The sequence below is a fragment of the Canis lupus genome, chromosome 28 (assembly GCF_003254725.2).
Source record: "Canis lupus dingo isolate Sandy chromosome 28, ASM325472v2, whole genome shotgun sequence".
Lineage (NCBI taxonomy): Eukaryota > Metazoa > Chordata > Mammalia > Carnivora > Canidae > Canis > Canis lupus.
Genome location: NC_064270.1, coordinates 2185808 through 2201538, shown reverse-complemented (window position 1 = coordinate 2201538; position 15731 = coordinate 2185808). Strand labels below are relative to the sequence as shown.

General features: G+C 37.3%; 1 protein-coding gene across 7 annotated transcripts in view; it reads right to left on the bottom strand.

Moving 5' to 3' along the window:
- Positions 1-15731, bottom strand: part of MARCHF8 (membrane associated ring-CH-type finger 8) — a 157979-nt gene that overhangs the window by 37364 nt on the left and 104884 nt on the right. Inside the window, exon 2 of one of the 7 annotated variants that reach the window (XM_025466397.3) lies at positions 9529-9615. The exons of the other annotated variants lie outside the window; for them this stretch is intronic. The gene's annotated coding sequence lies outside the window, so the exon portion shown is untranslated. The remainder of the gene's footprint in view (positions 1-9528; positions 9616-15731) is intronic. 7 annotated transcript variants of the gene reach the window in all.

Genomic DNA, 15731 nt, shown 5'->3' with positions numbered 1-15731 from the left:
AAAAAATAATGTTTATAAAATAAGCAAAGGATCTCAAGAGACATTCCTCCAGAGAAGATATATAAATAGCCAATAAATACATGAAAATACAGAAAGGAAATTCTTCAATTTGATAAAGAGTGTCTATTAAAAAAAACTACACGTAACATTATATCTAATGATGAAAGAAAGACTGAATGCTTCTTCCCTGATTATGAACAGGGCAATGATATCCATTCTCATCATTCTTCTTTTTTTTAATTTTCATTGGAGTAAAATACATGTAGCATAAAATTTATCATCTTAACCATTCTTAAGTGTACAGTTCAGTATTGTTAAGAATATTTACATTATTGAGCAACCAGTCTCTAGAATTTTTTCACCTTGCAAAATTGAAACTCTAAACACATTAAATAACAATCCCCATTTCCCTGTCTCTCCTTGCCTAGCAACCACCATTCTACTTTCTGTTCCAATGACTACCTTAAGATACCTCATATAAGTGGAATCATACAATATTTATCTTTTTGTGACTGGCTAATTTTACCTAGCATAATGTCCTCAAGGTTCATCGATGTTGTAGCATATGCCTGAATTTCATTCCTTTGTAAAGGCTAAAGAAAATCCCATTGTATGTATATACCATATTTTGTTTACTCATTCATCCATCCATCAATGGTCGACTATGTTGCTTCCATCTTTTGATCATTGTGAATAATACTGTTATGAATACAGATGTCCAAATATCTCTTCAGGACCCTGCTTTCAATTCTTTTGGATATATACCCAAAAGTGGAATTGCTGGATCATATGATAATTCTATTAATTTTTTGAGGAACCATCATACTGCTTTCCATAGTGGCTGTATCAATCTACATTCCCAGCAACAGGGCACAAGGGTTAGTAGGTACTTGATGTGTAAGCTGCTATCTCATTGTGGTTTGGAGCTGCATTTCCCTAATGCAGTTCACCCTAGCAACCGTGAATATTTTTCATATGCATATTGACCATTTATATATCTTTGGAGAAATGTTTGGCCTATTCAAGTCCTTTGCCCCTTTTCCTTAGGTTACTTGTTGTTGTTATGTTGTAGGGGTTCTATACATATTCTGAATATTAACTCCTTATCAGATATATGATTTGCAAATGTGTCTCCTATTCCACAGATTTTTTCACTCTGTTGATGCACAGAAGCTTTTAATTTTGATGTAGGCCAGTGTATTTATTTTCACTTTCATTACCTGTGCTTTTAGTGTCAATAAATCTTTGCCAAATCCAATGTTATGAATCTTCTATTTTCTTTTTCCAAGAGTTTTACTCTTGGTTTAGTTAGGACTCTTGACACATTTTGAGTTAATTTTTGTATGCAGTGTAAGGTAAGAATCCCACTTCATTCTTTTGCATGTGGATATTTAGTTTTTCCCAGCACTATTTGTTGAAAAGGCTGTCCTTTCCCCACTGATCATCTTAGCACTCTTAAATCATTTAGCACTCAAAAACCATTTGAGCACATATGTGAAAGTTTATTTCTAGGCTTTCTATTCTATTCCATTGGCATAAATGTCTTTATGCCAGTACTACAATGTTTTGATTACTGTAACTTCTTAATAAATTCTGAAATTAGGAAGTGTAACACTTCCTAACTGTCCTTTTTTTAGTCCATCAATGTCTGTCCTTTTTCTCAAAATTGTTTTGGCTATTCTGGGTCACCTGAGATTCCATATGAATTTTAAGATGAAAGTTTTACTTTGGGTAAACAATATTAAGTCTTCCAACCCATGAACAAATATAAATACTTTATATTTATCTATATCTGCTTTCTTTTCTTTCAGCAGTGCTTTACAATTTTCTGAGTACATGTCTTTCATCTGCTTGGTTAATCAACAAAAAAACTCCTAGAACAAGTGAGTTCAGCAAAATCACAGGATACAAAATAAACACAAAAAATTAATTGCATTTCTCTATATATCAATGAACAAAAGGACATGAAAATTAATACTTACAGTGCAAATCTAACAAAGCAAGATATGAATGCTAACTAAAATGCTGATAAAAGAAATCACAGAAGATAATAAACAGAGAAACACACTGTGTTCATGGATTAGAAGACTCAACATAGGAAAGTTATTAACTCTCCCCCAAACTGATATACAGTTTTAATCCAATTCCTATCAAAACCACAGCAATTATTTTGTAGATAAAGAGAAACTATTCTAAATTTACAGGGATAGGTAAAGAAATTAGAATACCTAAAATAATTTAATAAGAGATTAAAGTGGAAGTAATAAGTCTACATGATTTCAAGACCTATTAAATAACTATAGTAATCAAGACTGTGTGGTGTTGGCAGAGAAACAGACACAAAGATCAATGGAATAGGACAGAGAGTTCAGAAACAGACCCATACAATGTGCTCAACTGATTTTGGAGAAAGAATCTTCAACAAATGGTGCTGGAGCCACTGGACAATAAGCAACAAAACAAAACAAAAATCTGTGAAACTTTAAAAAAATAGAAGAAAATCTTTAGAGTTCTTATACTTGGCATCTAAAATATGATTGATGTATAAGAGAAAAAAAATGATAAATGATAAACTAAAATTTAAAACTTTTGCTCCATTAAGAGGATGAAAATAAAAACTACAAACTGGGAGAAAATATTTGTAAATCACATATCTAACTAAAGATTAGTTAGAATATATAAAACTTATAAAAACTATATATATATATATATATAAAATCTAACTAAAGATTAGTTAGAATATATAAAACTTATAAAAACTCAACAGCAAAAAAAAAAAAAACTCAAGTAGAAAATGGGCAAAAGACATGAACAGGTATTTGAATGAATCAGATACACAGGTGGCAAATAAGCATATGAAAAGATGTTCAAAAAAAAATAAAAAGATGTTCAACATCATTAGCCATTAGGGAAACAGAAATTAAACCGTAATGAAATATCACTACACATCTATTAGAATGATTCAAATAGAAAATAATGATATCACCAAATTCTGGTTGAGGATACAGAGAAGTTGGATCATGGGTATGTTGCTTGCAGGAATGTAAACTGTTATTCACTGTGAAAAACAATGGAAGTTTCTTTAAAAATTAAACAGGCAATTACCATACAAAATAGCCATTGTTCTTCTGGGCATTTATCCCAGAGAAATGAAAACATATGTTCACGATGGGGAGGACCGCCTGGGTGGCTCAGTAATTGTGCATCCGATTTTTTATTTCAGCTCCAATCATGATCTTGGGGTTGTTGGATTGAGCCCTGGGTAGGGTTCAGTGCTGAGCTCTGCTTGTCCCTCTCCCTCTCCCCCTCCCACTCTCACTGTCTACACACCTGTGCACTCTCTTTCTAAAATAAATAGATAATTTTTTAAAAAGTATGTAGGTGCTTATAATAGCTTAGTGAAACAAATGTCTTTCAAACAGGTGAATACTTAATTAAACACTGTGCTGTATCTGCACCATGTAACACTATTCAGCAAAAAGGAAATCTCAAGAGAACTATACATAATTTAAAAAGTCAGTCCCAAAAGCTTACAAATTGTATGATTCCATTTATAGAACATTCTTTAATTGACAAAATTATAGAAAAGAGAATAGATTAATGGTTGTCTGTGGTTAAGGAGGTAAGTAGGTGTGGCTATACAGGACAACTGAAAGATCCTTGTGGTGATAGAATTACTATGTATATTGACTATATCAATGTCAGTATCCTGATTGTGATATTTTACTAGAGCTTTGTAAGCTGTTACCATTGGGTGACAGTAGGTAAAGGTACATGAGATCTCTCAGTATCATTTTTTACAACTGTCTATGTGTGATATTGTGATTTATAAGAAATGTATATTTGTCATCTAAATGAGAAATATACATTTCTCATATCTATTTGGTTTTTATTTTTTTATTTTATTTTTTAGGTTCTTTTTTTTTTAATAATAAATTTATTTTTTATTGGTGTTCAATTTGCCAACATACAGAATAACACCCAGTGCTCATACCGTCAAGTGCCCCCCTCACTGCCCATCACCCATTCACCCCCACCGCCCGCCCTCCTCCCCTTCCACCACCCCTAGTTGGTTTCCCAGAGTTACGAGTCTTCAAGTTCTGTCTCCCTTTCTGATATTTCCCGCCCATTTCTTCTCCCTTCCCTTCTATTCCCTTTCACTATTATTTATATTCCCCAAATGAATGAGACCATATAATGTTTGTCCTTCTCCGATTGACTTATTTCACTCAGCATAATTAAATATAGTTCCTGGCTCACAGTTCCCAAAACCCTTAGAATTTCCTAGGCCTGAGAGTGGTAGGGGTGTCTTCTGTTATGTTAATGAGGGGAGTTTGAATGCAGTTAAAGATGGGGCCATGTGATTACAGAGGTGGCATTTTTAAGGGAGAATGGTGGAGGCTGAATCAACCGTCAATGGCTAATGATTTAATCAATCAATTAATCATATCTTATGTAGAAAGCCTCCATAGAAACCCAAAAGGACAGAGTTTGAAGAGCTTCCAGGTGGGTGAACATGTAGGGGAGTAGGGAAAGTGGTGCTCCTGCAAAGGACATGGGAGATCTATGCCCTTTTCCCATGACTTGCCCTATGCAACATTTCCATTTATCAGGCTGCTCCTGAATTATATATCCTTTTACAATAAACTGGTGATCTAGTAAGTAAAATGTTTCTCTGAGATTTGTGAGCCACTCTAGCAAATTAATCAGATCCAAGTAGGGGTTTGTGAGAAACTCTGATTTATAGCCAATAGATGAGAAGTACAGATAACAACATAGAGTTGTGACTAGTGCCTGAAGTCCAAAAAGGGTCACGAGAACCTCTATCTGTAGCCTGTTGGTCAGAAGCACGGGTAACAGCCTAGGCTTGTGACTGGTGTTGGAAGGTAATGGTGGAGGTGAGAGGGGCAGTCTGCTAGAACTGAACCCTTAACCTGTGGAATCTGATGCTTATCAACAGGTGGTAGAATTGAGCTGAATTCTCATTCTGCTGGTGTCCTGAGAATTGCTTGGTGCTATGTGGGAAGCCACACTCCCCATACTGGAATCAGTACCAGAACCAATGTGTATATATTTATATATGTATGTGTATATGTGTTTGGGATATATATGAATGAAAAACCATCACTAAAATGCAGAGATTTTCAAATTAGATATAAAAGCAAGATATAACTACATGCCACATACAAGAAAAACACTTTACATATATAAATAGAAACAGGTTAAAAATAAAGTATGGGACATCAATAACAAAATGATAGTAATAACAAGATGACAGAGATGCTGAAATTATCTAGCAAAGACTAGAGGCAGCTCAAATGACCATTCACAACTCTTAAAATAGAAAATAGACTCAGGACACCTGGGTGGCTTAGAGGTTGAGTACCTGCCTTCCACTCAGGGTATGACCCCAGGGTCCTGGAATCAAGTCCCACAAAGAGCTCACCCACAGGGAGCCTGCTTCTCCCTCTGCCTATGTCTCTGCCTCTCTGTCTGTGTCTCTCATGAATAAAGAAATAAAATCTTTAAAAAAAGAAAAGAAAATGGACTCAATAGTAATGACAAAAGAAAAGAATCAAGAAGTTGATAGAAAAATAGAAAGTATTTTTTAAAAAGAAAGTAGAAAAATAGAAGGTATTCAATCTTAAATAACAGAGAGGGAAAAAGGATTTTTAAAAATGGGCACACACACACAAAAAAAGGGCAAAACCTCAGGAACCTGTGAAGCAAAACCAAATGGTTTAACAGTCATGTCACTGGAATCTAAAAAGGAGAAGAAGTACAGTGCTGAAAAATACCTGAAGAAAAGCTTGTTAAAATGTTCCCAAGTTGAGCTAAAATAAATGTTCCCAAGTGCATAGAAAGACATAAACCTACAGATTAAAGAAGCTGAGTGAACTCGAAACAGGATAGAACAAAAAAAATTTATTAGAAATCTTGCTTAAAAAAATATTGCCTTGGTCAGTGCTCTGGACTGAACTGTGCCCCCCTCCCCAAAGTTCCTATGTTGAAGCCCTAACCCACAATGTGACTGTATTTGGAAATGGAGCTTTAGGAGGTAGGTAAGGTCAAATGAGGTCATAAGTGACCCTCATCCAATAGGCCTGGGGGCCTTATGAGAAGAGGGAGAAAGGGGTAAAAGGAATGAGGGAGGAAGGGGAAAGGAAAGGAAAGGAGAGGGAGGGGAGAGAGAGAGAGAGAGAGAGAGAGAGAGACTGTTTCCACATACATGAACCGTTTTGTTATGGCTGCCCAAGCAAACTAATATAGTTCATAAAAAGGATTCAGAAAAATTCAGAAAAAATTATTAAGTAATCTATATTTATCTCAAAAATAAAACTCAGGTATTTTTAAGGAATAATAAATACAGCACATATTTTATAATATAAAATTTATATATATTATATACATATTATATTTTTTTTAATTTTTTTAAATTTTTATTTATGATAGTCACACAGAGAGAGAGAGAGAGGCAGAGACATAGGCAGAGGGAGAAGCAGGCTCCATGCACCGGGAGCCCGACGTGGGATTCGATCCCGGGTCTCCAGGATTGCGCCCTGGGCCAAAGGCAGGCGCTAAACCACTGCGCCACCCAGGGATCCCCATATTATATTTTATAAATATAATTTGTATTATATATTTATTATATAGTAATTATATGTAATAATATATGTAATGATTAATATATAATTAATATAATTATTACATATAATTAATATATAAAACTTAGAGCACAGTCATTACAATTATAAGTCAGGAAAAAAACAATTACATCACAAAATTTTAGGGGGGAAAGCTTATAAAACTGTATTTCAACACATGGACTAGGCAATTTATTTAAAGCTATGCAAAATGCACCAATAGTTGTCTTCAGTAAAATACAGTTCAAATTTATAGTAATGTGATTATCTGCTTCATTTTTTAAGCTAGCTTTCTTTCTTCTTTCTTTCTTTCTTTCTTTCTTTCTTTTTCTTTCTTTCTTTCTTTCTTTCTTCTTTCTTTCTCCTTCCTTCCTTCCTTCCTTCCTTCCTTCCTTCCTTCCTTCCTTCCTTCCTTCCTTCCTTTCTTTCTTCTTTCTTTCTTTCTTTCTTTTAGCTTTAACATGACAATAACTAACAAGAAACTATAAAGCATAAGACCATAACAGCTAACCATTTTTTCTTGGCCATTCATCTATATTCTCTGGACTTCAATTTTGTCCTTTATAATACGGGCTTGTATGGAAGTGGGCAGGGCAGAGAAGTTAACAGAGCTGGTAACTCTGAGCTCTAAATGTGGTATATCTGTGGGGAATATGCTGCCCTCTTTAGTTCTACTCAGCACCACACATACTGCAGTTTTAAACTTACCCCAAAGATATGAATAAATAGGTTTATAGTTCTAAAAACCCTTCTGACACAGACTAATACTTTTTAAAATGTTTAATGTAGGGACGCCTGGCTCAGCGGTTGAGCATCTGCCTTCCATTCAGGGTATCCCAGGGTCCAGGATCGAGTTCCACATCGGGCTCCTTGTGGGGAGCCTGCTTCTTCCTCTGCCTGTGTCTCTGCCTCTCTCTCTCTGTGTCTCTCATGAATAAATAAATAAAACCTCTATAAATAAATAAATAGCACAGCAAAAGAAACAGTCAACAAAACTAAAAGACACCCTATAGAATGGGAGAAGATATTTGCAAATGACGTATCAGATAAAGGGCTAGTTTCCAAGATCTAAAAAGAACCTATTAAACTCAACAGCAAAGAAACAAACAATCCAATCATGAAATGGGCAAAAGACATGAACAGAAATCTCACAGAGGAAGACATAGACATGGCCAACAAGCACATGAGAAAATGCTCCGCATCACTAGCCATCAGGGAAATACACATCAAAACCACAATGAGATACCACCTCACACCAGTGAGAATGGTGAAAATTAACAAGGCAGGAAACAACAAATGTTGGAGAGGATGTGGAAAAAGGGGAACCCTCTTGCACTGTTGGTCAGAATGTGAACTGGTGCAGCCACTCTGGAAAACTGTGTGGAGGTTCCTCAAAGAGTTAAAAATAGACCTGCCCTACGACCCAGCAATTGCACTGCTGGGGATTTATCCCAAAGATACAGATGCAGTGAAACACCAGGACACCTGCACCCCGATGTTTATAGCAGCAATGTCCACAGTAGCCAAACTGTGGAAGGAGCCTCGGTGTCCATCAAAAGAAGAATGGATAAAGAAGATGTGGTCTATGTATACAATGGAATATTACTCAGCCATTAGAAACGACAAATACCTACCATTTGCTTCCACGTGGATGGACCTGAAGGTTATTATGCTGAGTGAAATAAGTCAATCGGAGAAGGACAATCATTACATGGTCTCATTCATTTGGGGAATATAAAAAATAGTGAAAGGGAATAAAGGGGAAAGGAGAAAAAATAAGTGGGAAATATCAGAAAGGGAGATAGACCATGAGACACTCCTAACTCTGGGAAACGAACTAGGGGTGGTGGAAGGGGAGGTGGGCGGGGGGGTGGGGGTAACTGGGTGATGGGCACTGAGGGGGGCACTTGATGGGATGAGCACTGGGTGTTATTCTATATGTTGGCAAATTGAACACCAATAAAAAATAAATTTATAAAAATAAATAAATAAATAAATAAATAAATAAATAAATAGTTAAATGTAACATGACATGAGTAGAGGGATTATTTTCCTAGAAATATATTAGTGAATACCATCTTTTCCAAATGAATTTTCCATCAATTTTCATTTTTTTTTTTGAACATGAAATAAAGTTATGCTAAAAAACATTAAAGGTCTTTTTATTCATCATTAATATTTTTAAAACTTTAAAAAATAATAAAACTTTAACTATACAAACAGTAAAATAAACAGATTTTAATTTCTGCTATTTAAAAACTATATATCCAATAAATCCATACACCCTTAAGGGGTATATAGCTGAAAAATCTTTATCAATACAAATCAGAATACATTAGCTATAAAAGTTATTATAGAAATTGTAGCACTGTAAACACTTCCTACAGTGCTGTATACGCAAGTAACCTTTATAGAAAGACTATTCAATTTCTTTAATATAGAATGTATTCAGTCAGGGAACATATTTACTGACCACATACTGTGTGCCGGGTACCATTCTAAGCCCTTGGGAATGATCAATGAACAAAACAAAGATTCTTACTCTTGGAGTGCCTGGGTGGCTCAGTCGTTGGGTGTCTGACTCTTGGTTTTGGCTCAGGTCATGATCTCAGGGTCTTGGGGTGGAGCCCCACAACAGGCTTTGTGCTTAGCTAAAAGTCTACTGGAGATTATCTCTCCCTTCCCCTCCCCCTCTGCTCTTCCCTCTGCTTATACACTAAGTAGGTAAAATCTTAAAAAAAAAAAAAAAATTTCTACTCTCGTGGAGCTTGAGAAAATGGTGCAGGAGACTACTGGTCTCAGCTTAGAGTATATCTGTTCACAACATGTTTGTTCAGTGAAGAGTTTCAAAACTATAAATGATATTTCATGGTGAAATACATACATCCAATTTGGTCCAGATGCCTTGAGGTTCTGATTTCCTTTCATCTTCACTATCTTTGTCCCTTATAGCTCAAGGGCATCTCATAGCCTCAGCAAAGTTAAGAGAGAGAGAGAGAGAGAGAGATATGAAATCAAGCAGACATGCAAATGGAAACATTAGAATGTCCCTGTCAAATGAATTACATGCTTGGCTTAGACACACACACACACCACACACAATAATACCAAGAAACAGAACTAAGAGCCTTTGTTACTGTTCCATCTTTATGCATTTTCCATCCTATAAGAAACTAAAAAAATCTTCCCAGCAAGAAGAACTAAGCAAGGAAGCTTTTGAAAACAATACTTGCCCCAAAAAATGCAAGTGGAGCCTGCAGCTGTACTCATTTGAATTATAAACTAACCTGCCTTCTCCAGGATTTTCCAAAGCCATAATTCCATGATTTAAATTTAAGTGGGCAACATCACATCAATAAAAGACATTTTTTATACTAGCAGGAGGATATATAATATAAACTCCTTTATACTTTATATACTTAAATGTTTCTTTGGCTTAAGAATACTTTTCACAATTTCAAGGAACAGTTTTGTTACAAAGTACATACTTGAAAATGGAATTAAACTGCTAAGCTTCTCTGGTTGAGAACCTCAATGGTGAGGTATCTTTGAACAATTCTAGTTTTATATATTAATTCCATTAAGACCTAATAGCATCCCTAAAATCAGTGAGAATCTGGCCACTGCTGACAGAACACTTCTCCTACCTGAAGCTTCATTTTCCAGCAAGACGCATTGGGGAGCCCTCAGTGCAGCTCTCCCCAGCAGCATGTTCCTGGGTTCATCTGCACAGCAGCTGCCGCCCTACAGCAGCCAGCAGAAGCACATCACCACAGCTGGACTTGTAAGGGCTTGCTGGAGCCCTTGGCATACCACTGCTGTGATCAAATTGGACTACTTCCTCCAGCTGATTTCCAAGGAACGAGATAGTGAATGAATAATTCATGACAAGTCCGTTCCAGCAACCCATTTCTGCTCTATGGACTGCAATTGCAATGTAAAGATTCTAAAGCATATACTTGCTAGCAGGCAAAGAATGAAAGTTCACTTTTCTAGTCAATTACAGTAAATGTTAGTAGATCTGTTTGCTCTTCTTTCATGCTAACCTGTCACCCAGACTTACTTAAGAGATTTTTTTTAATGTAGGAAAATTACAGTAAATGTTAGATCTGTTTGCTCTTCTTTCATGCTAACTTGTCACCCAGACTTACTTAAGAGATTTTTTTTAATGTAGGAAAGGTAAATGATTAACCACAGGTATCTGACACATACACACACAAAATTTTTTCTCCATAAAACCTGTCTTACACAGTGGTTTCTGGTGGTAGGAAAAGCAGCAAAGTGCTTGCTGTAAGATCAGCAGGTCAGTACTTAACATTTAACAAAAGACCAGTTCCAGCAGAGCACAGGAAATTATCACATGGCCGGGGAGGGGAGTTTCAGTATCAATGCCAGGAAACAAATTGCTTCAAAGGGGAATTTTCCTGGTCTCTCAGGCTATAAATATAACTTTCATCTCATTGGTATTCTTCTAGGAAAAACATGAACATTCATTTTCACCAATTTGTCAGTGGTTACATATTTCCAAAGGAGTGATATCTAAAGTAGAATTCTCTGCAGCCGGACACATGATGATGCCAAGAGGAACTTGTAAAGAAAACGGAAGGCCCATACCCCTTCTAGCTCAGTTCCACCTCCAGGAAGTCCAATCTTACACCTATCACTTTTACCTGTTTCAATCTTTCTTTCCTTTTCTTCTGCACTCACTGGGAATATCTCAAGCTTGTGCTGTGTTAGTAAGTTCATTTTCCAGCCATGACTATTCTGTTCCTAGCTACTTCTGATTTATTTGTTCTGCAAACTGGTTCTCCATGTGACTCCTTGGCTCTGTATTCTTCCCTTTTCACCTCATTCTGTTATTTTATTTTTTTCATTCTATTATTTTATTATATCATTTCTGAGCCTGTTGTTTTATGAAACTCAGGTTCTTAATAGCCTACTCCTTAATAGCTTACTCAAGAATTCTCTTCATTTTGAAGGGAAATTAGTATTTCTTCCAGAATAGATCCTGCATCCTTCTTCTGCATGTACTGTACCTTTCCCTCCATCCTGCCACAGGCTTGCAATGCCCTCTTGTTGGTTCAAGCTTCACTGGGTTGTTCTTTAGAGCACCTCTGCCTGTGTTACTGTGTAGTCTAGGGGAGCCCCTCCCCTTCCAGCTGCGTTCTAACTGCTGTTCACTGAGTATGAAAGGAGAAGGGAACCAGCTCCGCTGCGACTAGGGCTATAAGCAGCCCTAACTCTGAGTTTCTCTCCCAGGGATATATTCTTTTCCTCCAAACATTAATTCCCTCAATCCTTGAGGAAGTTCATCCCCACCAGAAAGAGTCTGGCCCAGGTTGTTCTCTTCTTCCTTTGCAGTCAATCCTCTCCCCCAAATCCTGACTACCCCCTCTCCACTCCTACCCAGTCCTGTCACCTGCAGTTCACTCTATGCCTTTTTTTCCACTTACTGTTCTCCAAACAGATTTGCCTGATCTACGTTCCCTTCTGCCAAGTGTTCTGCTACCTCCCACTGTGCTGATGAAGATAATCAGCTCTAGGGTTTAGGGCTAGTCTATCTTCCTTCTCTACTTCTCTCCCAGCCTAAACATACCAAACTCATAATCTCCAGTGTGCTTTTATCACATGAAAGAAATAGGCAAAGGCTTCCAGTCACCTGGAATTCCCAGTGTTCCTACAGCATTGCCTACACTGACTCATGCTCCTCACAGACATTAGGGATTTTGCAGTACTTTGATCACTATCCTTTTCTCTCAGAGAGCTTCTGCACAGGCTGGATTTAAGGATGACTCTGAGCCAAATACTCTGAATTCTCGGAAACTTTCATTTCTCTCAATGACCATTTTTAAAAATTAACTGTAGGTATGTTTCTGCCAGTTTTTATCCAATTTGCTATTCATATCACTAAATCTAAAAAAGTGAATATTTTGAAATTTGGCTTTATTCTGCCATCTTAAGATGGAAACCACACTACTTAAAAAAATAATAATAATAATCTGATATGGCCGCATCAAAAATAGTTCTAATGCAAAGACTTGTGGCACAACAGACATTATATCAGTAGATCATAACAAAATGACTACAGTGGATATGACAGGTTGCTGTTCCTTCTTCCTTTTCGGTAGCAGAACCCCCAATTCTCAGGATGCCTGAGTGGCTCAGTGGTTGAGTGTCTGCCTTTGGCTCAGGTCATGATCCCAGGGTTCAGGGATAGAGTCCTGCATCAAGCTCCACGCAGGGAGCCTGCTTCTCCCTCTGCCTATGTCTCTGCCTCTGTCTCTGTGTCTTTCATGAATAAATAAAGAAAATCTTTATTTTTTTAAAGATTTTATTTACTTATTTATGTTAGAGAAAGAGAGAGAGGGGCAGAGACACAGGCAGAGGGAGAAGCAGGCTCCATGCTGGGAGCCCGACACGGGACTCGATCCCGGGACTCCAGGATCGTGCCCTGGGCCAAAGGCAGGCGCCAAACCACTGAGCCACCCAGGGATCCCAGAAAATGTTTATATAAATAAAAAGAACCCCCAATTCTCTTCAGTATTCCCCTCTCCCCAGAGTCATCATTTGTGACTCACCCTTTGTCCCTATAGTAGGTTGACTGGCAAGAGCCCACTTATGGTGAGATCTGCTGGAGACATCCAGGAATACCTTCTCATGCTTAGAGAGAGCAACTAGTTTTTCTTCCTTTCTTCCTCCCATGTACAAGGCTATGTACAGTCCTGAATGCTACTGACAACAGCTACAACATTCAGGGAAATCTGCCTATAATGAAGTATATTCCAAACAGAGCAAACAGAACCTGGGTCCTTGAGAATGTCTCTGATTTGTATCAACCACTCTAAGACCCATCTTTCCTTTAATATAGACTTCCTTTTATACGAGCTAGCAAAATTTTCATTGTTTAAGACAGGTTGCATGGTTGTTCTGTTACTTGTAGCTGAAAACATACTTACAGATAGCATTTGGATTATCTGTTTACATTATCAAACCCTCTTTTGTCTGGCTGTATATTTTTATTTTATTTATTTATTTATTTATTTATTTATTTATTTATTTATTTAATAATAAATTTATTTTTTATTGGTGTTCAATTTACCAACATGCAGAATAACACCCAGTGCTCATCCCGTCAAGTGCCCCCTCAGTGCCCGTCACCCATTCACCCCCACCCCCCACTCTCCTCCCCTTCCACCACCCCTAGTTCGTTTCCCAGAGTTAGGAGTCTTTATGTTCTGTCTCCCTTTCTGGCATTTCCCACACATTTCTTCTCCCTTCCCTTATATTCCCTTTCACTATTATTTATATTCCCCAAATGAATGAGAACATATAATGTTTGTCCTTCTCCGATTGACTTAGTTCACTCAGCATAATACCCTCCAGTTCCATCCACGTTGAAGCAAATGGTGGGTATTTGTCGTTTCTAATGGCTGAGGAATATTCCATTGTATACATAAACCACATCTTCTTTATCCATTCATTTTTCGATGGACACCAAGGCTCCTTCCACAGTTTGGCTATTGTTGGCTGTATATTTTTAAAATTAACAAAGAACTTCAAGCTGATTATTAAGAATCAAGTATGGCTAAAGATGCTCCAAAAAATATCAATGATTCTCAGAATTAAGAGAGACAAAGATCATCTATTCTAACCCAACAGAAAGCTGAATCCTTGCATAATATTGCAGCACTGGCTGTTTCTTCTTAATACTGCCAGGAACAGAGTTCTCCAACCACATCCTAAGGCAAACAATTCACTTCACTCCACTGATAAATGAATCCTTATTTACTGTCAGGCTCATCATCCTTGGCCTGAAGTGTCTATTGTAATACTGGATTTAAAAGCAAATTAAAGAGAGGGCAAGCAGTTTGGCACAATGCTGGCAGCAACAGTAACAAGGTACACTGGGACACCAATTTTCCCTAGAGTATCAGTTAGTTGGCAGAATTGTGAATCCACTAGCATTTAACCAGATTATTAAAACTCTTTTTTTCATGGACTGTACACATGTACAATTCTACTCTGTTAAAGTTTTAGGGCCTCCTTCCACTCCCCACTGTAAGAGTGACAATGTGAGGGATGCCTGGGTAGCTCAGTCAGTTAAGTGTCTGCCTTCGGCTCAGGTCATGATCCCAGAACCTTGATTGAGATAGAGCCCCATGTCTGGCTCCCTGCTCAGTGGGGAGCCTGCTTTTCCCTCTTCACCCTGTTTGTGTGCTCTCTCTCGCTCACGCGCGCTCTCTCTCTCTCTCTCTCTCTCTAATAAGATCTATTTGATCTCAGGGGCTCAGAATAGAGTCTGCTTAAGGATTCTAGAACTCTCTCCCTCCCTCTCTGCCCCTCCCCTGACTCCTGCACATGTACACATACTCTGTCTCTAAAATAAGTAAATCTTTTTTTTTTAAAGGGCCTATAACTGTTGTAAGAAACTAAAGCTAAAGAGAAGATTTTGAAACAGAGTCATTCAAATTTTCTTATATTTCCCATGTTCTCTTCAGCAGTCTGAAGTTTGGATAAACATGCTAAATATACAGTAAGTAAGGGTTTTCAACATTTTTTTCCATGATGAACCATCAGAAAAGCATAAAAGATTGCTGGGTAAAATATTAATTCGGGAAGCCTGGGTGGCTCAGTGGTTTAGTGCCACCTTTGGCCCGGGGCCTGATCCTAGAGTCCCGGGATCAAGTCCCACGTCGGGCTCCCTGCATGGAGCCTGCTTCTCCCTCTGCCTGTGTCTCTGCCCTCCCCCTCTGTCTCTCATGAATAAATAAATGAAAATCTTTTAAAAAAATATTAATTCTACATGATAAACCTATTTTAAGATTTTAAATTTTAAGACAATCATTTTAGTCATCAATACAGTAGACTGTTTTTATATATTTTAAAATATAAAAAACTTTTGGAGTTTCTTACTGTCTTTGAACTACTGTCATCTATTCATTAACTTAACTTCCTCTTTTCAAGTATCTGTATGCTCTGGGTTTAAAAATTCTCACTGAAAGAACGAACCACCCTTGAAAACTTTAAAACATATATATTTTCTGGTAAAGTTTATTTCTCCAAAGGTTATTTCATCTGGCAGCTGAA